Source organism: Cricetulus griseus, chromosome 2 (genome assembly GCF_003668045.3).
Source record: "Cricetulus griseus strain 17A/GY chromosome 2, alternate assembly CriGri-PICRH-1.0, whole genome shotgun sequence".
Lineage (NCBI taxonomy): Eukaryota > Metazoa > Chordata > Mammalia > Rodentia > Cricetidae > Cricetulus > Cricetulus griseus.
The window spans coordinates 30,012,177-30,037,450 of NC_048595.1; the positions used below are offsets into that span (position 1 = coordinate 30,012,177).

The following is a 25,274-nucleotide window of genomic DNA, read 5'->3' on the forward strand; positions in this document are numbered from 1 at the left end:
GAGAGAGAGAGAGAGAGAGAGAGAGAGAGAGAGAGAGAGAGTGTGTGTGACATGGCATGGCATTTGTATGGAGACCAGAGATGACCTTGAGTGTCAGTCACCTCCCATCTTCTTTGAGACAAGTGTCTCTTGCACATCACTGTATTTAGCTCAGACTAGCTGGCCTTTGGCCTTCTGGGACTTCTCTTGTTTCTATCCCTTTCTCCTCATTGGTGCTCTAGGAATCCAAATACATATGACTGTCTCTGGCTCTGTGTGGGCCCTAGGGTCTGAATTCCTGTTCTCAAGGTGTATGGCAAAAGCTTTGTGCACTGAGCCATTTCTCCAGCTGAGAGACAGGGTTTGAGAAACCCTGGAGATAACGCCTTTCACAGGAATGGAACACCAGGTGTGTGATGCCTCAGGATGATTGAGAAACTTGTCTTCTTGTTTTATTTTGTTTTGAGACAAGGTATCTCTGGGTAGCCCTGGCTGTCCTGGAATTCTCTCTGGAGACCAGGCTGGCCTCGAACTCACAGAGATCCTCCTGCCTCTGCCACCCAAGAGCTGGGATTAAAGGTGTGTGCCACCACTGCCCCACACTATAGTCTTTCTTGAAGGGACTTTCTTATGCACACATTCATACAGAGAGACACAAAGATACATAAATAAATAAAAATTTAGAAGACAGGAACTCTTGCCCATGAGTCATGGTTGCTGCGCTCTGGGCAGAGGAGAAGTAGGTGGCAATGACTCTTCTGTCCACTAGAGGGAAACCCAGGCTAGAAAGATAGCAAACCTGCTAAAGCCAGGGAGACCACAGCTGAGGAGCTGAGTGCTGATGGAAGCCCAGTGCTGTGTGGGAGCTGGCTTGTATCAGCTTGATGAGAGCCACTTGTTGCATTTTCAGAGCTCCTGGGAGCTGGTTGTTAAACACAGTCATTAAAAATTAAGCTCTACAAGCTTACACTTAAATCAACTGTATTAAAAATGACTGCAGCTGGGCATGGTAGCACATGCCTGTAATCTCAGCACTTGGGAGGTAAAGGCAAGAAGATCTGGAGTTCAAGGTCCTTCTTGGCACATAGTGAGTTCAAGGCCAGCCTGAACCACATGAGCCCCTAGCTCAAAATAAATAATATAATGACTCCAAACATAAAATTTCAGTTTTTACTGTTTTACTGGTACCATCTCTCTTGTTATGCACGGCATATTACATAGTAGTATGCTACTGTCTATCTTCAAAACTGATAACTTGGAATTGGCCATGGCAGAATACTTATTGCATGGAAATTCAGACATGCTACAAACCAGGGTTTCCCATCCCTGACTACCCTCCACTGCAGGCTGAACTAAATACCTGCTATAATATTCCTGCTTAGGTCTTGCTCACTCCAACTGCTGCACTGAGGGGCTGGGCTTTTCCAGATCTGGCCAGAAACACATGCACAGATATCCCTGCGGAGGAACTGGTCTATTTCACCAGGCCAGGCTGTTGGGAGCCCCTTGGATGTGTCACCACTGTGCTATTTATTGTCCAAGCTTGGCCTGAAGGTGCTAGCCTCAGGCTCAGGTTCTGTAGCAGCTGCTACCTACTCCAGACTCCTTTTTGGACTCAACCATGCCTTCCTGCCTGCCTCACAGCCATCTCCTGAGATGGAACATGTTTCCCCATCAAAAGGGGAGCTTCAAGAGGATAGGGGTTGGCTTCCACCTTCATCTGTACCTCCAAGCTGGCTTCAAAACACAGCAGTACTGGGAGTGTGCCTTTAATCCCAAGGAGGCAGCAGCAGGCAGATCTCTGAGTTCCAGGTCAGCCTACTGAGTAAGTTCCTGGACAGTCAAGGCTACACACGGAGAACCCTGTCCTCCCACCCAAAAAACCCAACAACAAACAAACAAGCAAATAAACAAAACCACACAACATACAAGGAGACAGTGAAGTGAAAACTAAGCTTGTGCCACCTTCTAGCAGTATGACCAGAGGAAGGTACTTTAACCAACAGATCAGGTTTTCTGTCATTTAGCTTGGAAACAAGGCAAACACTTTTTTCTTTTAAATGGTGTGTGTGTGTGTGTGTGTGTGTGTGTGAGAGAGAGAGAGAGAGAGAGAGAGACAGAGAGACAGAGACAGAGACAGAGACACTTGAGTGAGTTTCCTTCTGACATGTGGGATCCTGAGATTGAACTCAAGTGAACAGATTTGGAGACCAGCACCCTTTCCTGTTGAGTCATCTCCAGGTAAATACTTGTTCATCATCAGGTCTGGCTTCTGAGTAGACATAATGAGTTCATCCAAGCAAGCTCTCAGCCAGTTATTTCCATACCCAAGAAGGTGTTCCATGATGTAAATGGTGCTAAATTTAAGGGGCACGCCTCACTACTCTGACATTGTGTGTCAAGGAAGGAAGTAGGGAGGTGGTGGGGCAAAAGACAAGGAGTTAACAAATCTAATAGTGAGTACGTTCGAGGGTCACAAAGCTGGGAAAGAGCACCCTCGTTTGGACACCAGCTCTCCGATCCAAGACACTGCCAAGTGCTCCATGCCTGATAAGGGGCACCTCTTGCCTATGGCTACCTTTGCCTGGGTCTCTGGGGCTGGGATGCAGGCAGCCGGATGTGGCAGGCCCAGGGCTGCGCTGCAGGAAGCTGTCCTGAGCCTCAAAGCTACGGAAGGGAGGGGAGCAGCCAGCACCTGCATTGTGCGAGCCCCGCTCCCCGCTGAGCCGCCGAGGACCCCCCTAAGCACATTCTTGGCGACAGCTCCTTGGTCAGGGCCGTGGTTCTCAAGCAGATGGAGACTGAACCTGAAGAGGATTTCTGTGCTTTCACTCACTGAGGTATTGGTTTGTTCTTTCGCCCATCAATCACTGAGCAGAGGCACTAGAAAAACAGCCCATGATCCCACAGATCTTTGGCTTTTCGAAATTGGAATCGCTCTTTTCAGAGTAGGTTGGAATCCTGCCTTCTCTACCAAATAGTGCCAACTGACAGTTGAACTTCTCTGAGCTGTTCCAAGTTTCTCTGCATTGTATTAGGAGTGTGGAGGGAGCTCAGTGGCTCTGGAGAGTGCTGTAGTCAATGAATTCTGTGTGAAGTACAGCAGCAGCTAGTAATTAGTGAAGGGTTTTCAATAACTAAGTTTTATTTTTATTATGACAAAAGACCGTTGGAGGGAGTGCCCAAAGCTGCAAGTTGGAATCCTGCATATTGTTAAAAAGAAACTTCAAATTGGCTGGTGGTGGTAGCATATGCCGTTAATCCCAGCATTTGGGAGGCAGAGGCAGGCAGATCTCAGTGAGTTCGAGGCCAGCCTGGTCTATAAAGTGAGTTCCAGGATAGCCAGGGTTGTTACACAGAGAAACCTTGTCTCAAAAAACAAAAGAAAACAAAAGAACTTCAAATTGATATGCAACATTTAGAAGTTATGAAATTTCAACTCAAGAGTTTGGGGTCTTTTGAAAAAAAATTGACAATCTGGGAGGCTGTGTTTTATAAACTGTTGGATTATTCTAGAGGTAGTCTCTCTCTCTCTCTCTCTCTCTCTCTCTCTCTCTCTCTCTCTCTCTCTCCTGTATTTTTGTGTACCCTCTTGCAAAGTGGTATTAATCGTTGAAAAAGTTTAAAGAAAACCTCTTGGGCAATTCCCTGTTGCAACGATTTGAAAGACAAATTTATTTTGAAACAGATTTTTTTTTTTTTACAAAAATTTTTTGTGGGGATCCTTGATTGGTTGATCTTTTTCAAAAACGTCCTCTGGGACAATCTTCTAATAAAAGAATTTTAAAATATGTCACAATGGGGCAGTGTGTGTACCCATGGGAGTACCCCAAACCAATGAAAAGATCTGAGTTGGCACAACTGGGCCTGAGGCCAGGAGTCAATAACTGGGAAGATGTAAGCCATCTCACGTGGGTGGAGTGGAGCAGACCGGTGACAGTGGCTTAAAACAATAGGATTGACAGAACATGGAGCTGGAAAGAGACTACTAATGTTTGTGTTTCTGGCCTGGGAAAATGGCAGGAGGTGATCCCATTCACTGTTTCGAGGGTCTAGAGGAGGGTCTGCCCTTTAGCCTGTTGGGTCAGAGAGTATGGGTCAGTCACAAGGAGCTTGATGGGCCACTAGACTTCTAGTGACCCAGGGAGGGGGCTGGGTTTAAGATTGTTGGTGAGACAAGAGACCTGAGGAGGGGTACCACCAGCCCCAGCATTGTTTGCAGAGTCAGATAGGACCAGCTATGAGGATCCATTTATAGCTAAGAATTTATGTTTAAGGAATTGGAAGGATGTCAAAGGAGAAGAGGCATCTGAAAAACTCACCTCCAACCTGTAGGAATGGGTTGCTCCCGGGATCTCACCACAGAGGTGGACTGAGATCAGGGAGTCCAAGGGGACTTTGATTGGATCCTGTTGTAGTCAGATAAAAGGATGAGGTGGGGAAAGATTCCAGGCAAGTTCAAGACCTCTGAGTACCCTTCAGTGCAGCCTCCCGCTCTCCAGGGCCACTTGATGGGCCCCTGGGACACTGCTGGGAAGAGGAGGAGGGCCCACCGTCTGGAAAATGAGCAAGTAGAACTCCAGGACATTCTTCTCATCCAGGAGTGATAGGGCTGCCATGCCAGCTCCTCAGACTGCTCCTGCCTCACTTCCTGGAGCTACCGGGGCCATGGCTGAAGTCACCAGCATCTTGCCTGGGAGCCGGAGATCAGATGCGACGACTGACTGTGAACTGCTCACCCTCAGAAATGTTTTGTCTAGCCCTCGTATATTTCCTCTGGAGGAAATAGGACGTTCCCCATTCTGTAGGAGAGGAAACTGAGGCTCGGAGAACAGAAGATACATTCCAAGGACACACAGCTGGTGAAAGGCAGAGCTGGAAGGACAAACTCGTCCCTCTAGTTTCTCCTGATGTGGTCTCCCATTCTGCAATGGTCTTTCAGCCTTCCAGCCTGCTTGGTGTTTAGCTAGGCTCCACCTCTCCTTCACACCCCACCTCCAGATGATCACCACATCCTGTAAATCCTGCCCCTCTACAGACCCAGCATCTGCCCTCTTTACTTATGGGTCACTCTCCCTCCGGGGCTCCTGGCCTGGCTGTGCCATTGGCTGCCTCTCTGGTCTTCCCACCTCCAGTCTCTTGTTCATATCAGCAGCCACAGGACTCTTCTACAGCACGATTCTGACCACGTCACCATCCTTAACTTCTGCCAATGATATCCCCTTGCCCTCTGAATAAAGTTCACACTCCTAACCAACTCACCAGAGTCTTATCACCAGAGCTAGTGCCACTGTCCTCCTGAGCCCAGCTGTGCACATTAGCCAGAGAGAGCTTGCCTACCTCTTCTGAATGGACCCCACCCTGGGCTTTGTTGCCTTTGGGTCTTTGCTCCCACCCCCATTCCACCTACCACAATTTCTCCCTATTTTGATCTCTCTTACCCAACTCTGCCAACCGACATTTGGCCTGCCCTTTAAGCGTAGCTCCCTGCAGGGTTCTTTGCAGGAACATGATAAACCTGTCATCTCTGCAGACAGGAGAGCGCCTGCATTCCTCCCTTTGTGCTCAGCACCACCTAATATACCAACCAGCCAGATTCTGCTAACACTCAGTGGGACTGACTGCCTTTCTCTCGGGCCTCCATCTCCTCCTTCCCAGGTCTGGTTCAACCCCTTGTCCTGGCCTGCAGATCTTCCAGCCAGTGGCAGTAGCTTCAGGTCAGGTTCTTGATTTAATTCCAACTGTGATTCTAGCCCTGACCTGCCTCAAACTGTGGCTCTAGTTCTTGGCCTGCTGCCAGCTTTGACTCAATATCCCAGTCTATTAAGAGCTTAATTTAGCCAAGTGTTTCCCCATTCTCCTGGTCCCCAATTTTACTTCCCTTAGGAGAAGGCTCTTGCCTTGGTATTCCTAGTCTGAGAGAGTAGAAGACGAGAAGCCTAAAACAGTGCCTCCCTCAGCCTGCAATCACTATCCTGGCCTGAGACCACCTCGCTGTAGCATCCTAGGCCTGAGGACACTGGTGAGTGCTACGGGAGCCAACAAGCCCTAGTTCAATGCAAGAAACTATCATTGCCAGGTTTGGTGGTGCATCTAATCACACACAACACTAAAGAGAAAGCAGGTGGATCTCTGTGAGTTAGAGGCCAGCCTGGTCTACACAATGAGTTCCAGGTCAGCCAGGCTATAGGAGAGACCCTGACATAAAAAACAAGGAGCTACCATTTACTGGCTGTGAGGTTTAGGCACCTCCTTGGGGTTCCATGTCTGAGAGAATACAGAGGTGCAAGGGGTGTATATCTATGGCCTCATACATGCAAGGCTCTGGGTTCTATCCTTGATGCCTTAAGAGAATAAGATGAAAGGACATCTGATATGAGAACGACAGGAAATAAAGCTGTGGAGATCCAGGTGCAGTGCCTGGAACATGAGGTCTATGAGGCCTTTTGCCCTTTTCTCGGGTCCCCTGGGTCAACTGCTATTGCACAAGGGCTTCTTCTGCCCCCATGACATTGGTGGGCCTGGCACAGGTTGACTTCCAGGCTGTTGGCTGGGACTGTTGTCTCCAGGGTATCTTGTGTAGTAGATACAGAGCCCAGCCATCATGCTGGATCTCCTGCCAGAACTCCATGTCCCTGACGTCAGGAACACACAATGGTTCATAGGGTAGTAGGGGAAAGGCCAGTCTTCCTTCTTTCCTATGGGCCACGTACATGTGTTTGGGTTGGAGTAACAGAGACGTTGTCATCTCTTCTCCAACTTCCTCTCTGAGTCTCTGTCTCCTTATAGCTCAAAAGGCATTCCTGTGGATATGAGAACTTTGGCGCCAGGAATGGTGGTGCACGCCTTTAGTCCCAGCAATCGGGAGGATCTCTGTGAATTCAAGGCCAGCCTGGTCTACATATGGAGTTTCAGGACAACCAGGGTTACATGTTACACAAAAAGACCCTGTCTCAAAAGCAAAACAACCGGGCTGGAGAGATGGTTCAGAGGTTAAGAGCACTGACTGCTCTTCCAGAGGTCCTGAGTTCAATTCCCAGCAACCACATGGTGGCTCACAACCATCTGTAATGAGATCTGGTGCCCTCTTCTGGTGTGCAGATATACATGGAAGCAGAATGCTGTATACATAATAAATAAATAAAAATTAAAAAAAAACAACCAAAAGGAAAACGCCAGGCGAAGGTGGTACAAGCTTTTAATCCCAGCACTCAAGAGGCAGAGGCAGGTGTTTCTCTGTGAGTTTGAGGCCAGCCTGGTCTACAGAGCAAGTTCCAGGATAGCTAGGACTACACAAAGAAACCCTGTCTCAGGGGAAAAAAAAGAAAAAAGAACTTGGGACCTTGTTTCGAAAACATAGGAACCAACATTGGTGGAGGCCTGGATATGATGTATGGGTGAATGAGTAGCTATAGGTACATGTGTGGCATGCATACACATAGCATTAAATATATATTTATATATATATATATTAAATATATACATATATACATACACACACACACACACACACACACATATATATATATATATAGAGAGAGAGAGAGAGAGGGAGAGAGAGTATGGGCATGTTAGAATATCTTATATTTATTGTGCCTATGTCTGTAATGTATGTGCTGGGTATATAGGGTCTATATGCATAGTAGGAGGGCTCTGCCTATATGTCACATGTATATGGCAGATGAGACTTGTATGTGAGAATAAGTATATATGGAGACAGATAAGGACCTGCATGCCATGTGCATTAAGTCTATATTTAATGTATGTTTGTTGTGGAAAGGGGTCAGGGGAACAGTGAGTTGTGGGCAGTGAGCAGATGTTGGAATATTTCAGATTTCCAGTTGAACTCTTTGAGGTGACCTGGGCCAAACTCATTGTCCACTTGCCATGGGAATAAAGAAGGGCAGTAGAGACAGAGCTGTGGGGACTGAGTTCATTCCTACAGTAAGTTCATTCCTACAGAGCCAGAGTCACCATGCCCAGCTGGCTGCCCTGCTTCCCCCCCTCCCATGTCTGTAGCCACATCAGAGAAATAAACACAACCTTTGGAAGGCTTGTGATATGTCTGGGGAGGAGGCCCCAGCTGGCAGTTTGTGTGGCCTCAGCACCCCACAAATTGCCCTGCCATTGACCAGCAGCTGAGGTGTTAGGGCCAATGGCCATTCTGCCAATGACCAGATCAGTGCTTGTGGCCAGCTTCAGGCTTTCCAGAGCTTCCTTGCCCAGGGCACCTAGTCTAACTGTGAATTGACATCTCTTGGAACTCAAGCCTGTGCCAGCAAAGTCTAAGGACACTTTTAGAGCCAAAATGTACATGGGTTGCTTTCTGCAGAAATCTAATTTTAACTGAGTTGTCCCTTCTACTCCACCCCTAAGTGTGCCTCTTTCCCAGCAGGGACCATTCCTTCCTTCTCAAAATGACTAAAATGTGTGATCCTGCAGATAGCTCAGTATAAGAATGCTTGCTCAAACATGAGGGCCTCCTGCCTCAAATCCCAGCAATCCATATAAAAAGCTGGAGTGGCTGATCTGTGGTGGCACACGCCTTTAATCCCAGCACTTGGGAGGCAGAAGCAGGCAGATCTCTGTTAGTTCCAGGACAGCCTCCAAAGCCACAGAGAAACCCTGCCCCACTCCCCACCCCCTCAAAAAGCTGGAGTGGCCCCATGTGTTCCTGTAACCCCAGCAGTGTTGGGGACAGAGACAGAGATCACTGCAACTTTCTGGATGCCAGCTTAGCTCCAGGATTACAGAAAGATTCTATCTAAAGGGAATAAGGCAGGGAGGGAAAGAGTGGGACACCTGGCACCACCCTAGTGTGCACACGCCACCACCACCCAGCGCACCTGCACTTTCAAAAGCACTCCCTGTGGCTGGGATTGTGACATACTTGCTGGAGTACTTTTCTAACATGCACAGAACCCTGGGTTGGATCCTCGGCAAAGCACAAACAGGGCATGGTGGTACATACCTGTAATCTCAGCACTTGGGGGACAGAAGTAGGAGGGAGGATCAACTGCTCGAGGTCATCCTTGACTGCATCTCTAATTCAAGGCTAGCCTGGGATGCATGAGGCAATCTCCAAGAAAACAAAATACCTACATGCTCTGTGTAGCCCAAACACTGTTTCTGCCTGGTTAACTCGGACTCATATCTCAATTTCAGGGTAAGAGTCAACTCATCAAGAGCTTTCTGAAACTGTAACTACTCCCTGTCCCTTAATGTCCCTTACTGTGCTTGTCACTGAGGCTTGTTTTTTTTTTTCAGCTGTCCCAGAGGCTGACTTGGAGTAAAAAAATGGTTTTCCAGAATTTCTTGCAGTTAGGTGTGGCTGTGTGACTAAGTGCTGGCCAACAGCTTAGGCAGAAGTAACTTGTGCCACTTTGGGGAAATGGTGTTAAGGAGGGAGTGTGCTGCGTCTCACTCCATCTTCCTTTATATTGGCTGGAATCTGTCTGACTATATTGGGCAATGGAGGTAGAATTATCATTTAGGATGGCAGGGGTTGGAAGAGACATGTAATGAAAAGCACAAGGGCTTTCATGACCTTGGCCCTATTGCACTAGTTCTGGACTAATTATTTCCAGACTTATAACTAGGTGAAGTGTGTGTGTGTGTGTGTGCGTGTGTGTATGTGTGTGCGTGTGTGTGTGTGTGTGTGTGTGTGTGTGTGTGTGTGTGTGTGTGTGCGTGCGCGCATGTGAAAATGTGGGTGTACTTTTGGAAGTTGGTTCTCTCCTTCTTCCATGTGATTTCTGGGGATCAAACTCATGTCATCAGTCAGGCTTGTTGGCAAGCACATTTCATTTACCCACTGAGCCAGTGGGCTGGCCTGGATTTGAGCTTTTCTGTCCCCTATAGCCAAATCTAACTGATACAAGTCCCTTAGATTAGTCATCTTTTCTTGTGTTCTCCAGCTTTCTTAGCAGACACCCTGTATTCCAATTGCTTGATATATCTGTTTATTAGGTCATGAGCTCACAAGGTTAGGGATCTTGTTGTCTTCTAGACATATGTCCTATCAAAGGACATGCTAATTGTATGAATAAAAGTATAAAATACACATTTAAGCATGTGGGTATGAACAGGCTATGTTTATATCTGATCATTGGTACTACAGTCAAGATGGTCATTGAATAGTGGAAGATGATGACATAGATGAGGAGTAAGAGAAGAGGCCCCCTGAATGCTATTATTTATGGACATCTTGAGGCAGAAAAGCCCTTGAATAAGTCTGGGTTGGGGAAGCCAGTGAGTGGACAAGGACCAGGCAAAAGGCTCCAGAGTATGGGTGGCCCATCGTCTCTCCTAGCAGTTCACAGTGGCCTGGAGCTGAGAAAGGAATCATTTGGAACTGGCCTGAGATGGTGGAAGAAGGCGCTGGCAAGTACATCAGCATCTTGGGAAAAAGGATCAGGATAAAAATCTTGAAGACAGGCGGGGTGTGGTGGTGCATGCCTTTGATCCCAGCACTTGGCACTTGGGAGGCAGAGGCAGAGGCAGAGGCAGAGGCAGAGGCAGAGGCAGAGGCAGAGGCAGAGGCAGAGGCAGAGGCAGAGGCAGATAGATCTCTGAGATCTAGGCCAGCTTGGTCTACAAAGTGAGTTCCAGGACAGCCAGGGCTGTTAAACAGAGAAACCATGTCTTGAAAAACAAACAAACAAAAAATCTTGAAGACAGAGGGATAGAGGACTGGTAAGTCTTGAATGGCTTAGGAAGCAGGTGATGTAGAAGGAATGCACACTTGAAGAAGCTGAAGAGAACTAAACAGTTTTTTTTTTTTCAAGCATGAGGTCTCACCTTATCTAGGATTCAAAATAAACTTGCCAAATAGTTGTTGGGTCTTTTGTTTGTTTGTTTTTGTTTTGTCCTTTGCAGGACTCCAGCCTCTTTTGGATTTCTCTTGTAGAGCTCCAAAAATCCTAGGGGCATTTCCCGGACGCTGGGGCTCCCACTCCTCCCCCCACCCCGCCTGCTTTCTCTCTCTACTGAAGCTCTCAATGGAATTGAGCCTTGTCAATGCTAATACTCCCTGGGGGACATTGCCGCTGAGAAACCCACTGAGATAGCTGGTGTATCTCTGATTTTCACAGAGGCTACTGTCCAAAATCAAGGGCATTGGTGTTGAGGGAAAGGTTTAGGACTCTAGAGTCAAGTGGCCTGGGTTTGCATCTTGACTTTGTAGTTAATAGCTCTGTGACCAACAAGTTGCTTAACTTCTCTGAGTCTCAGTTTCCCTATCTGTAGAGATAAGATAATAAAGAGTGTACCTCATGGGGTTGCTATGAATTAAAATGAGAAAATGCAGCTGAGTCCCTTAGCTCAGTGCTAGGCATAGAATGAGTGGTTAATGAGTGTTGCCTATTAAGGCTTCTATTATTATGGTTCTTGCATTCATTATCTCTTTCAGCAAGTGAGCGCTAGGCATCCTCCCCGGGCATGAGCTCAGCCCATCAGCCAAAATACATTTCGAAGACTGGTATTATAAACATTCCCTCAGCCCTGTCAGCCCTCTCCTGTGGCACTGCACATGTAGTTTGTTCTGCTCTGACAACCCTTCCCTCCTCAGCTACCTGGAGAACTTGCATTTGGAACTTCAACAAATGCTTGGTCTCCTCAAGGCAATTGGTTGGACTCCCCTGGTTGAGTCAGATGGCTGCTTTGGGTTCCCACATGCTGAAGGCCATCTCATTGCAAGCTTTTTGAGGGGCAGCAGGACCATTCATATGTAGCAGTTTATCCATGTCACGCCTGCTTCCTTGTGTCATAATTTTTATTATTTTTACTTTAGTGATTTATTATTATTTTTTATTACTTTTATTAACAAGCTTACCCTCCCTCAGACTCTGAACTGAGGGACTCTGGCTGACACATGGCTCAGCAAATGCTGTTTGAAGTGAAGGCATCCTCAATTAGTTACTGCATGGTGGAGCTCCTTTACTAGCTGGGAAGACAGAATGACCAACATGAGACATGTCAAGAACTAAATGCAAAATCTGGGCCTGTGATCCCAGCTACTGCAAAGGTAGAAACAGAAGGGCTGAAAGTCAAGGCCTGCCTGGACTACAGGAACAAGTTCAAAGACTTCTGGGCAACTTACTAAGATAGTCTCAAAATAACAAGTGAAAATAAAGGGTCTCGGGTGGGGAGATGGCTCAGTGGGTCAAGTGCTTGTGGCACAAGGGTGAGGACCTGAGTTCAAATGACCAGCATCAATGTAAAGTTAGGCATAGTAGCCCAAATCCATAACCGAATACTCCTACGACAAAATGGAAGACGGAGCTGGAGAATCCTCTGAAACTCAAGAGACAACAGCTGGCTATGCAGCTGTGAACAACAAAAGACACTCTGCAAACAAGGTGGAAGACACACATGTGTCCCTCTAAATACGTGTGTGTGTGTGTGTGTGTGTGTGTGTGTGTGTGTGTGTGTGTGTGTGTGCATACATAAACATACACATACAAGTTAAACAGGGCCAAGAAGGGTGAGATGGCTCAGTGGGTAAAGGCACTTGCTACCAAGCCTGTCAACCTGAGTTCAACTCCTGAAACCCACATGAGTGCAAAAAACCAACTGTCACAAGTTGTCCTCTAAACTCTACTTGCATGCAGTGGCATGTGTACCCTCCAGATGGTAAATAAATAAATGTAATTTAAAGAAAGGTGGCTCTGGGATATGTATAACTCAGTTATAGAGTTCCTGCCCTATCATGTGTGAAGCCTGGGTTCAATCCCCAATGCTAAAAGGAAGACAAAAAATGAGGAAGAAGAAAAACAAAACAAGAGCAAAAGCTCACAGCCTTGAGACTTTTAAAGAACACATAAACAAGGTTGCCAAGACCATGGAACCCAGTGGGGACTGGAGCAGAGGCAAAAGGAAGAGAGATGTGCTTGGACAACCAAAGGCCCACACTTCTCTGGATTTCTGTGCTAAGGGCTGGGAAGAATTCCAGTCATAACCCATGATTTACACCTTGTCTGTGGTAAAGACATAATCATTTCAAAGCTCTTAGAGGTACACCATGCACCTGAAAGAAACTATCATGAGTTCATTCTCTCTGGCCGGTCTTTTCTATTGCAATGGTAGGCAGTGGCACAAACTTGAAACAGAAGGATTCATGCAGAGGCTTTGACATTGCTGTGAAAATACTTGGAGCCTTAGCATCACCGTAGGTAGGTACCGGATTATAGAGCCTTTCAGAAAGTACCTCTTCTTCAGTATGGATTTAGACTGTACTGTTGTACAGAAAAGTGGTTGCTTTTGAAGTGTGTGTTTGATCCACATTTTGCCACCTCACTGCCATCCCCACTTGTTCTAAAAGACCAAGTCTGAACAATGAGGAGCAGGCATAGCTTCTCACTTCTCATGAGCAGAAAGACTTTAAAGGGACAGACGTTGAAGTTCAAAACTGCTACACCTGCCCCAAGCTGTCTGCTGCAACCTGGTCCATATACTCCCCCATCTTGCTTCCACAGAATTCTGGACTGAATACCAAGTTTGGGAGTTTTCTACTGTTTCTTCTCCTGTTGAGCTTGCCCCATATGTCTTGGGGAGTATGGTTTTCTGTACAGAGCCTACTGGAGATTTTGCTGGTGGAGAAATGGAAGGTGGTGTCTTTCTGGGATTGTAAGGAAGACCTGGGACAGGGGACGATCAAGTTAGTAACTGAAAGTACACTTAAAAAGACAGCTGTGAAAGAAAACTGACCAGGGGGCTGGGGAGATAGCTCAGAGATTAAGAGCACTGTCTGTTCTTCCAGAGGTCCTGAGTTCAATTCCCAGCAACCACATGGTGGCTCACAACCATCTATAATGGGATCTGGTGCCCTTTCTGGCCTGCAGGCATACATGTAGACAGAACACTGTATCCATAATAAATAAATAAATGTTTAAAAAAAAAAGAAAAGAAAAAACTGACCAGGTGATGTTGTTGTAACCCCCTTAGGGAGGAATGACATGGGCCATTTGCTTTTTGTTTGTTTCGAAGCAGGGTCTCTCTACAAAGCCCTGGATGTCCTGGAACTCACTATGTAGACTAGGCTAATCTCAAATTCACAGAGATCTGCCGGCCTCTGCCCCTCAAGTGCTGAAATTAAAGGTGTGCACCACCATACGTGGCTGAGACATACAGTTTGGGATTTCTTACTAATAGCATTTCCCTGCAGCGATTCCTGTATGTGTCTCTTCAGTGAAGGTGGCTGCCTCAGGTTCCTGCACTTGAGGGAATAAATGAAAGTGTAGGGTAAGCAAAAAGGCGAACTTTTCCATTCCTTGTTAACCTCTCTGAAAGTCACTGTGAATGAAGAGAGTCCGCAGGACCAGCAAGGGGAATCTCATTGGGCAGGGGGCTTTAGAGCACCTGAAAGGAGAAAGGGGACAGCTAAGGGAACAAAAACCAAGTGGGGCTAGGAGCAGTAAAGTGCTTGCTGTGTGAGCATGGGACTTGAATTCAAAACCCAGAACCTACAAAAAGCCAGGCACTGTGACGTGTGTCTTTCGTCCCAGTGCTTGCATGGTAAGGTGGCAGGCAGAGACAAGAAACTACCCTGAAACTTTCATACCAGTTAGCCTGCCACACAGAACTGTGAACAGCAAAGAGACCCTGTCTCAAACGAGGTGATAGGTAACACCCATGTTGTCCTCTGACCTTTATGTGTGTGCATAAGAGCATCTGCATGTATGCCTGTATATTCCAACACACACACACACACACACACACACACACACACACACACACACACACACCTGTAATGAGAGGGGAGAAGTGATCCAGGCATGAGTATGCCCTGGGAATAGCCTCTTGTGAAGCCTCAATGATTTAACCCTCACTTGTGGCTAGAGGGTAGGACAAGGGCAACATCTCTGGGAATGAGGTTGGGGATGGATACTCCCCTCTCAGATTCAAGCTCTGCATACTGCCTTTCTCTCGTGCTGGTCCCCAAGAAGCCAGGCTGTGGACTAGATTAAGGCTTCTTCACTGTTCCCTGCTTAGTGGAAGGGTCCTGATAACAGGCAGGGTTGCCTGTGGTCACCTGAGGACATTCAATATGCCACTTGCCCTACCCTTTACCTTCTACTTCCTTCTGGCAACTCAGGGAACCTACTAGTACCTTCACTTGCCCCCACTGTCCCAGGAGGAGCAAAGCTGAGTTTCCAAGAGGATGAGTGGGGTGAAAGGCCTTGCTCCCTTTGGGAACAACTCCACATAAGCTGCACTTCAGAGACTACAGTTGACTACCTCAGTCTAGAACCCCACCCAGCACCCAAGTTCGTTTAGAGATGAGACCCAGAGCCCAGACCTCAAAACCATCCCAGTGCTAATGTATAACCCAGAGCCCAGAACCCAGAGCCCAAGCCAGACCAACCCTAGTCCAAAGTCTCAAGCTCGGAACCCAGCTTGCAGAACTCAGAGAACCAACTGTACTAGGCCCAAAGTCCAGCCTGAGCCAAAGACCAAGGCTGAGAACTTTTGTTCAATCCCAGGACTGGACCCAGCTCAGAGGCTCAAAGCCTAGGGCTCAGAAGGTCTAAGCTGTGGTACTAGCACTCAGACCAAAGCTAAATCACAATAGAGCAGTGGAGTCCAGCTCAGAACACACCCAGAAACCTAGAACCCAGACCAGGCCAGGTCCCATCTTTGTTTGATTTTTGAGACAGGGTTTTTCTGTATATGTAGCCCTGGTTGTCCTAGAACTTGCTCTGTAGACCAGGCTGGCCTCAAACTCAGAGATTTGCCCGCCTCTGCCTCCAAATTAAAGGCCTCCACCTCCAGGCTTGCCAGGCCCCATCTTAACTCCAGATTTAAGAGTCCAACTTTAGCTCCAAAGCCACACAGAGAAACCCTGTCTTGAAAAACAAAAAACAAAAAACAAACAAACAAACAAAAGAGTCCAACTTTAAGCTGGGCATGGTGGTGGCACACGCCTTTAATCCCAGCACTCAGAGGCAGAGGCAGGTAGATCTCTGTGAGTTCGAGGCCAGCCTGGTCTCCAGAGCAAGTGCCAGGATAGACTCCAAAGCTACACAGAGAAACCCTGTCTCAAAAAAACCAAAAACAAAAACAAAAACAAAAAACAACGCCCCCCCCCCCCAAAAAAAACCCAAAAAACATAAGAGAATCCTACCTTGAATGAGATTCCAACCTAGCTCTCTGTACCTAGCCCAGAGGATACCAGCTCCCTGACACTTCCTAGCACCGGCCAAAACAGTGCAAGGATAGAAGCCATGGAGGGGATTTCAGATGCCAAGCTAATCCCTGGTGAGAGGGAGGCACAGAAGGGCAGGTGGGTGTTCTATGGTCTGGACAATCTACTGTGAGTATTCAGAAACCTAGACAAAGCAGACGGCTTTCTCTGCAAGGGCTGCTCCTCAGAACCAGACAGGATGGGACAGGAAGCTGCAGCTGCAGCTTCTGCTGCTACTGTTTAACTTCCGGCAAGTCCTGTCTCTCTCTGACCTCAGCACTCATGGGAAATTAGGAGATGCTTACTGAGACTGAAACTAAGAATCAGGAGACAAGACTACCACCGAAGACCCTTCTTGCAGCCTTTCTCTTGGGGTCTAGAGGTTCTCAGTCTCAAGTACCCCAGTCTGGTCTTGAAGTTGATGTGTAGTCAGTGAAGGCCTTGAACTCCTGCCTCTGGATTTACAGGGCTGGAAATATAGGGGTGTGCCACCATGCCCCACTTAACTTATTCCTTACTATCAACATTTATTGAATGTTTAAAATAGGTTGCTTCAAAGGGTGATAAAACAGATTTTTTTTTCCCCTTTTTTTGGACCAGGTCTTCTGTAACCTAAACTGGCCTCAAACTTGATATGTATCTGAGGATGGCCTTGAACTTCTGTTGCTCCTGCCTTTACCTCCCAAATGTTGGGGTTACTGGCATGTACCACCCGGGCAGATTATGTTGTTCTGGGGACTGAACCTAGAATTTTAGGCATACTAGATAAGCACTGTACCAACAGCTACATTTGTAGTGTGTGTGTGTGTGTGTGTGTGTGTGTGTGTGTGTGTGTGTGTGTGTGAACATACATGTGAGACCAGAGGTCAAGACTAGGTGTCTTCCTCAGTCATTCTCCACTTTATTTTTAAGTTTTACATTTATTTATTTTTGTGTGTCTGTGTGTGTGTGAACCACTGTACAACTGGCAGGAGTTAGTTCTCTCCCTCTATCACGTGGATCCCGGGATTGAACTCAGGTCACTGGGCTTGTCAGCAAATGCCCTTCCTCACTGAACCATCTCACTGATCCTCCAATTTATTTTTGAGACCTGTCTCTCCCTGAATTTGGAGCTCACATATTGGGCTAGACTCACTAGCCTCCTTTCTCAGCACTGGGATTAGAGGAGCGTGCTCACATTTTTACATGAGAGCCTGGGATCCGAGCTCAAATTCTTTTTTTTTGTTGTTTTGTTTTGTTTTGTTTTTTTGTTTGTTTTTTTGAGACAGGGTTTCTCTGTGTATTCTGGCTGTCCTGGAACTTACTCTGTAGAATAGGTTGGGCTCAAACTCAGGCATCTACCTGCCTCTGCCTCCTGAGTGCTGGAATTGAAGGTGTGAGCCACCATCTCCTGGCTTGAATTCGGATTCTTATGTGTGAACTCTTTAGCAATTGAGCTATACCCCCAGTCCAACTTTTTGTTTATTTGGTTGTTTTTGTTGTTGTTTTGTGACAGGGTTTCACTATGTTGCCCTGACTGGCCTGGAGTTCTCTCAATAAACCAAGTTGGATCACAGAGATTCTCCTGCCTCGGCCTCCCAAGCACTGGGATTAAAGGTGTGCGCCACCATGCCTGGCTCAGATTTTATTTATTTTTTTGTTTTGTTTTGTTTTTTATTTTTTGAGACAAGGTTTCTCTGTATAGCTTTGGAGCCTATCCTGGAATTCACTCTGTAGACCAGGCTGGCCTCAAACTCACAGAGATCCACCTGCCTCTACCTCCCTAGTGCTGGGATTAAAGGCGTGCACCACCAATGCCTGGCTCAGATTTTATTTTTAATCCTCTGATTATTATTAAGAGTTGAGGTGGGCACGGTGGTGGTGCACCCCTTTAGTCCTGGGACTTGGGAGGCAGAGGTAGGTGGATCTCTGTGAGTTTGAGGCCAGCCTGGTCTATAGGGAGAGTTCCCGGACTACACAGGGAAACTGTCTCAAAAAGGCAAAAAGAAAAATTGACTTAGAGGGACTGAAGCGCTGCTGCTGTCATCTGGGAGGGTGGGATGGGAGTCTGAGGATGATGAGCAAGTGTGTCACCGAACACACAATTCAGGCTCAGCAGTCCCCATCACCCAGCTCAGGCCCCAAACTCTGCATAGGAAGCCCCCAATCACTTCACTCTTCTGCTCAGAGCTCTTCCTAGGGTTCCCCTCTGCCTGTAGGATGAAGCTGCAAAGCTCCTACCATTGAAGCTTCACAGACCACCAGTTACCACACTAGCCAGTGCAAGCTGCTCACTGCTCCTGCACCCTGGCCCCATCACCTCTGTGTCCAGGCATTCCCTTTGTCTCACATCCTACTTCCTCACCGCATCCCACAGGGCTCTGTCACTGCCTCCTCCGTGAAGTCTTCCAAGACTTATGTCCCTCAGTCAGAATCTGGGGTTCTCAATTCTGGGCACCAGATGGAGTTCTACAGGACTTGCTAATGTCATGTGGTCATATTCTGCCTGTATCTCCTTCCACAACTAGATGTGATCTCTTTAAAAGACAAGATGGGCCATACCTTGTTCATCTCTGTGCTGGTCCAAAGAAAGCTTTCATGACTGCATCCATAAGCCCCCCCCCCCCCCCCCCCCCCCGATTCCCTTAAGTGTCCTTTTGTGCTCTCCAGCTCCCTCCCCTCCCACCTCTACCCACCGATCCACAGCAGGGTGCCTTTAGTTCTACATTCTCCCAGTGCCTATTCATCAAAAGCACACATCTTGACAGTCAGGAGCAGGTGAAGAAAAGAATCTATCATGCCTTGTGACCTGTAAAGTTTGTTTTGAACACACAACTTGTCTCACTAGATCATCAGGATAGCACCATGAAGCGTAAATACAGATTAGATACATTGTTGTATTATAAGAAAAGCAGTGTGAGAGAGAAAGATGCCATGCAACAGGATTCAAGCAGAGGGTTTTCTTTTTTTGTTTGTTTGTTTAGTTTTTTGGTTTTTTTTTCTTTTTTGGGGAAAGGGATCATAAAAAGGGGAGGGGAGTGGGGAGACCGGCTTCTGGGGACAGGAGCAGGAGGAGACAGGAAAGATGGACAGAGAGAGAGAGAGAGAGAGAGAGAGAGAGAGAGAGAGAGAGAGAGAGAGAGAGGAAGGGAGGGAGGGAAGGAAAGAGGGAGGAGAGAAGGAGGGAGAGAGAGAGAGAAGGATAGAAGGATAGGAGGTGGGCAGAGCTCTTTTAAAAGGGAACACAGTGAATGTGCACAGGTGGTGCTCTTAGTGGCTGCGGCTGAGGGCACACCCTGTCAGAACCCAAGAACAGGCTAGTACAGATGCCTGAATACTAACATACAAGAGATACAGAGAAGTTGTGAACAGCCTCAAATCACATATGCAACCAGGCACAGAACCCTGACGAACCTAGCTAGGTCCCGGCTACGCTGTTATCTCTTTTTGCCTTTAATCAATATGAATGAGATCAAACATTATCATAAGGTCCTGGCATGCCCCAGTGGAGATGGGAAGTAGCTATCTGTTCAGATGGATAAAAAGGAAGCCGGAAGAGGGGGCAGGACTCTGGGAACAAGGCAAGCTCTGTTCCTTCCTGTCCAATTAACCTGAGTCTAGGCTCTTCCAACTATGAATGGGTCAAGGCTATCGGAGTAGGGCAGGGCCTCCTTGCAGAAACATGGTGTGAGCATGAGGAGGTCATCGTACTGGCTAGCCAGGAAGAGAGAGGTATTGCTCAGGCACTCATCCTCACCCTCTCTTCTGCCTGGGCTCTTGCTCAAGGAGCTCTTCATTTGATCTCATGAGCCCTGAGGGCACCTGGTAGCTTGGCCCAAATCACTGCTGCTTCCCCAGCACTGTACAGTCTTAGCGTGGCTTTTCGAGCCAAGGGTGACATCTTCCAGCTTCTACTATTTCTTCATCTTTATATTTCCTCAGCAGTGGGAGTGGGGCTGTCTCTTTTGTCTGGGGACAGGGATCTTGAACTTGTGAGAATGCAGAATGAGAAGACCCTGAGGCACTAGTTGGAAGCAGGGGTACTTGTTGCCCCATGGAATCTCTGTGTACTCTCCATGTTCCTCAGTTCCCTGAGAACTGGGGGTTAGAATCTCCAATCATCCAGCTTAGGAAGTATTCCTGTGGAGTGGTCCATGGCCTCCTGAGATCAGATAGATCAGTCTTGAGGGCTCTCCTGATCCATAATTACCTAACCAATATTCCTGGAAGTGGCAGCCTCAAGTGACTTCAAAGGCCCTCAGATACTTCCTCTACAAGGAGCCTCTCTTGGGATCTTCATAGTTCTCTTCTCCTAGTTTTCTGCCCCACCTCCTCTTCACAAGGTAAACAAAGAGACAAGACCAGAAACAAGATGAGACATCCCTATGCCAGCATCTACTCCAGGAAGCCCTTGCTCCAGGACCTGCCCGTTCCCTACAGCATCACCACCCAGGATGTAAATTGGACAGTGAATTGTTGAGCCAAGTGTGGGCTTGACCCTTTTCTCTAGAAGTCAGGGTCACAGATCTGACAGGTTGGGAGTATAGAGCAATCTTCCTACTAAGTGACAGATTGCAAATATTCCAGCTGGCAGCAATACATTCAACAACAGTTTTCCTCAACAATAATTTGCGAGTACCAACTTCCAAGTAGTTCCTTCGGTAACCTGTCCAGGCAGTGTCCGGCTGGGCCAGAAATACCATCCCGAGTCATTAGATGTGCTCTAGCCCCTAACCATTTACAACAATTTTTTTTTCTTGTTGACACAAGGTCTTTCTATAGCCCTGCCTGTCCTGGAACCCACTCTGTAGACCAGGCTGGCCTCAAACTCACAGAGATCTGCCTGCCTCTGTTTCCTCAGTACTGGGATGAAAGATGCACAGCTAGTGCTAGTTACAAGCAAATTTTATCTCCTTGGCAAAAAGAGTCTTACTTGGCGAGGTTTTTCCCAGTATGGAAATAATGATAACAATAAAAACAGCACTTTATAAAGTGCTTACAGTGGTGGTTCTCAACCTTCCTAATGCTGAGACCCTTTAATACAGTTCCTCATGTTGTGATAACTCCCAACAATAAAGTTACTTTGTTGTGACTTCATAAATGTAACTTGCTACTGTTATAAATTGTAATGTAAATATCTGATATTCAGGATATCTGATATGTGACCCCCAAAGGGGTCACAACCCACAAGTTGAGAATCACTGGCTTGTAGTGTGTCAAGCTCACTATTTTAAACATTCCATTTAATCTTCATGTACTCATGTCAACCCAATGAGGTAGGTATTGTGTGCATGTGTGCATGTGTGTGTGTGTGTTTGTGTGTGTGGTGATATATGATTTAATAAAGCTTGCCTGAAGATCAGAAAAGCAAAGCAGGCAGCCAGTAGCTCTTACCTCTACCAAGGCTGAAATGGAGCTCTTGTCTTCCCTGTGACTGGAAACTGAATCTCATATGAGACCTTTGCTTCTTCCTTATACACCTCTCTAGTGCTTAGATTAAAAGCATGAGCTCTGTTTCTCTTTTAGACTGATCCACTCTCTGGTGGCCCAGGGTGGTCTTGGACTCACAGAGATCCATCTGCTTCTGTCTCCTAGTCCTGGGATTAAAGGTGTGTGCCACCACTGCCCAGCTTCTATGGCAAACTAGTGTGCATTCCGATCCCCGGTGGCTTTGTTAAATCATAGCCAATGTATCACTGCATGTGTATGTATGCATGCACTTGCGTGTGTATGCATGCATGTGGGAGGAGAGTGTACATTTACCCATGAACACATCTGGTGTTTTCCTGTATGGCTTCCTACCCCCCCCCTTTTTTTTTTCAAGGCAGGGTTTCTCTATGTAGCTTTGGCTGTCCTGGAACTTGCTCTGTAGACCAGGCTGGGCTTGAACTCAGATTCACCTACCTCTGCCTCCGGAGTGCTGAGATTAAAGGTGTGCACCACCTTCCAGTCCCCCATCCCTGTCTTGGCTAGCTAGTCTTGAACAATCCTCCTGCCTCAGTCTCCTAAGTGCTAGGATAACAGGCATGCACCCCTATGCTAGTTACTGGGAATGAAACTTGGGACTTCATGCATGCTAGACCAGCACGCTACCAACTGGCCCATATTCTTAACCCCTCTGGGACATTTGTATATTCTACTTCTCCGCTTCTAGAAAGGTCAGGGGACCTGGAAGTTCTCTGGGGGAGAACACAGTAGCAGATTTGCATGGATGCAGAGAGGTGCCGCGCAACATGGAGAACGTACTCTCATTAGTCCTTAACTGAGAGCTTGAGCTAGACCCAGAAAGGACAGTCCTCCCATTGGAGGGGAAGCTGCCTACCCACTAGGGAGAAATTCTTTCAGGAGAAAATGGTAGCTGTGAAGAAGGGGCCCAGGTTTATGCTCCAGTCTTCTGAGGCTAATAGGGCTGGTAAGGTTTCCAGAGATTCAGCAAAGTTATGTGGGCTCTGGGCCTGGTAGTACGGATATAAGGAGGTAGAAAGGAGACTGTCTACAGGGACTAATGGAGTCATATAATCAGGGGCTGTAGGTGCCTGACTGATAACAACCAAATCTGTCATCAGGTTTATAAAATCAAACTTTCTTTTAGTTTCCAGTTTCTCTCTAGGATGGAGGTGATAAAAACAAAAACAAAAACAAAAAAACCCTAGTTAGTGTTGGAAGAAGTGAACTAGATGGTCCATTCAAAGCAAAGCACTTAGCACAGTGTTTGTGCAGTACACACACAATGGGTATGTGGTAACTGGGAACTGTTGTGTTAGTGTTGCTCTGACTCAGCTCACGGTACACGAGTTTCTCTAGTGTTGCGTTACCACGCTCCGTCCTGACCAATGCGGTAGAATTGAAGTTGTAAGTGCAAGCTGGGCCTGAATTTAGATGGAAGAAAATTGTAGACAATAGAGCTGGAATTCAAAACAGTTTCTACAGGCTGAAATAGGCAAGATGACATTATTCTGCCGAGAGCTTGACGGCATTACACAAAGTGGAGGATGGTGAAGAAACTTGACTTGACCCCAAGCTCTGGTGAGAAGGATCTGAATGATTTAGTTAACCATAACCTGATGGGAACTGATCATGGGAGAGAAAGGCTCTGAAGCCTAGCAGTCTTAGGCTGTATTAACAATGTGTCGTGTCCAGACTGGGGGAAATAATAGGCCTATTGTGCTGGCTTGGTCAGGCCATATCTGGAATCTTGCATTGCTACACTGACAGACTGGAATCAGGCCAGGAGGGGACCAGCCCAGCCTCAGCTCCCAAGTTCTTGTGCTAAATGCTTCCTGTATAATTTCTTGTCATGCCCCCCAAGCAACCCTAGTAGGTATGTTCCTACTTTGTATACAAGGAGGCTAACAGAATGTCCAGAACCAGCTGTGTAGCTGGGACATGAAGGTGCCTGTGACTTTTCTGAATGGGCTGCTCTGGTGTTCCAACATACACTCACTGTGTTCGTGGGAGGTGGAAGTAAAAGAGATATAGAGTTTTTATTTTCAAGGAGGGCATGGTCTGGCCTGGTGATTCAGATCATTTATGGAATGCTGTGATTCAAGGGAGTAAAGAATTTAGGGCTGGAAGGGACCAGAGAGGACTCCTTAGTCAAATCAAGACAACAGCAGGGAAGAGACAGGGTAGTGTCACATGGCTCGCAGTGGGGCATGGAGCCCCATCTGTGCCTTCTTATGGGACAGGGTTGTGTCACACAGCTCACAGTGTAGACACAGAGCCTGACCATGTCTTCTTATGAGACAGGGTAGTGACACACAACTTACAGTGGGGACACAGAGCCCTGTCCTTGCCTTCTGATGGTCTCCACTGTTTGACTGGCTTCTTTCTTTCTTTCTTTTTTTCTTTCTTTCTTTTTTCTTTTTTTTTTTTTTTTTCAAGACAGGGATTCTCTGTGGCTTTGGGGGCTGTCCTGGAACTAGCTCTTGTAGACCAGGCTGGTCTGGAACTCAGAGATCTACCTGCTTCTGCCTCCAGAGTGCTGGGATTAAAGGCATGTGCCACCAACACCAGACAGACTAGCTTGTTTCTGTACAGAGGTGTGCCCAGATGGGATCTGCCAGGATGAACCAGGGAGGGTGCTATGGTAATGGTGGGGGAATCAGATCTCAATATCTCTTCCCTGCAATTTGAATTAAAAGGGGGAAAAATTAAAAGGAAGCCCAGCATGGAGAAACACAGGTCCTGTGTGAGTGGCCTCTGAGAATCTCAGCAGTAACTTCACTGATGAGGGAGAAGCTGGACTTCACCCAGGCTGCTGGGGATCTGGGAAGCCTGGGGTGGTGTTAGCAGAGGTGGAAAAAAAGGCTGTTCTTTGCTGGCAGCTATGCCTGGCCTGTTTAGATGAAGGTCCTCCCGTCTTTCAAAGACCACATTCCTCTGTATTCTCTTTCTCAAAGCTTTCCTTTTTTTTTTTTTTTCTTTTTGACACCGAGGGCTGTTGGAGTCTTGTATCTCCCAGGGCTTCCTGTCTGGGAGCACTTATACCCAGTGCAGCCTTCTGTAATTTATGCTGAGTGGCTGAGCAAGAGAATCATGAGCAAAGACTTAGGAACTGGACGAAACCTTCCTGGCCTGTATACTCTGTCATAACAGCTTCTCTTCTGTGTCTTTTCCTCGGCTGTAAAATGGGGATAATAATAGTACCGCCCTCAGATGGAGTTCGTGAGCACCCAATGTCAAACCTGTTAGAAGCTATCCATAAAAGGCTACTGTGGCCATAACTCCTTCGTATAACTTGAGAGCTTCCCTGTTAGAAGGGGCAGCCACTGAGCTGGCTAATTTTTCTGTCCCATTGAAAATGGTTCCCTAAATATCAAAGGCAAAAACAAGAAACTGCCAATCTTGAGAGAGGGACATTGATAGTGAAAGTTGCAGCCTATGACCTCAGATTTGGGGGAGGGGATAAACCACCTGACTCCAGATTTTAAAGGGGGCAGATCGGGGTTCATGGGCTAGCAGGCTCGACTCAGGGAGAACTCACTCTGGAGGACCTCGGACAGGTCACTTTCAGCCTTGAGCTTCAGTTTCCTCGGGCGAGTCAGGTGGGCTTTTCAGCCTTGCTTAGGTAGCAAGGAGCACGCGTTGCTGGATGCCGGCTTTGAGAACGTGGCTCAGCAGTGAGGCTCCG

The 25,274-nt window shown here is 47.1% G+C and overlaps 1 protein-coding gene across 1 annotated transcript in view; it reads right to left on the bottom strand.

Moving 5' to 3' along the window:
* Positions 1-25,243, bottom strand: part of Mycl (MYCL proto-oncogene, bHLH transcription factor) — a 43,147-nt gene extending 17,904 nt beyond the window's left edge. Inside the window, exon 1 of the mRNA XM_035439649.1 lies at positions 25,128-25,243. The gene's annotated coding sequence lies outside the window, so the exon portion shown is untranslated. The remainder of the gene's footprint in view (positions 1-25,127) is intronic.
* Positions 25,244-25,274: the final 31 nt, after the last annotated feature.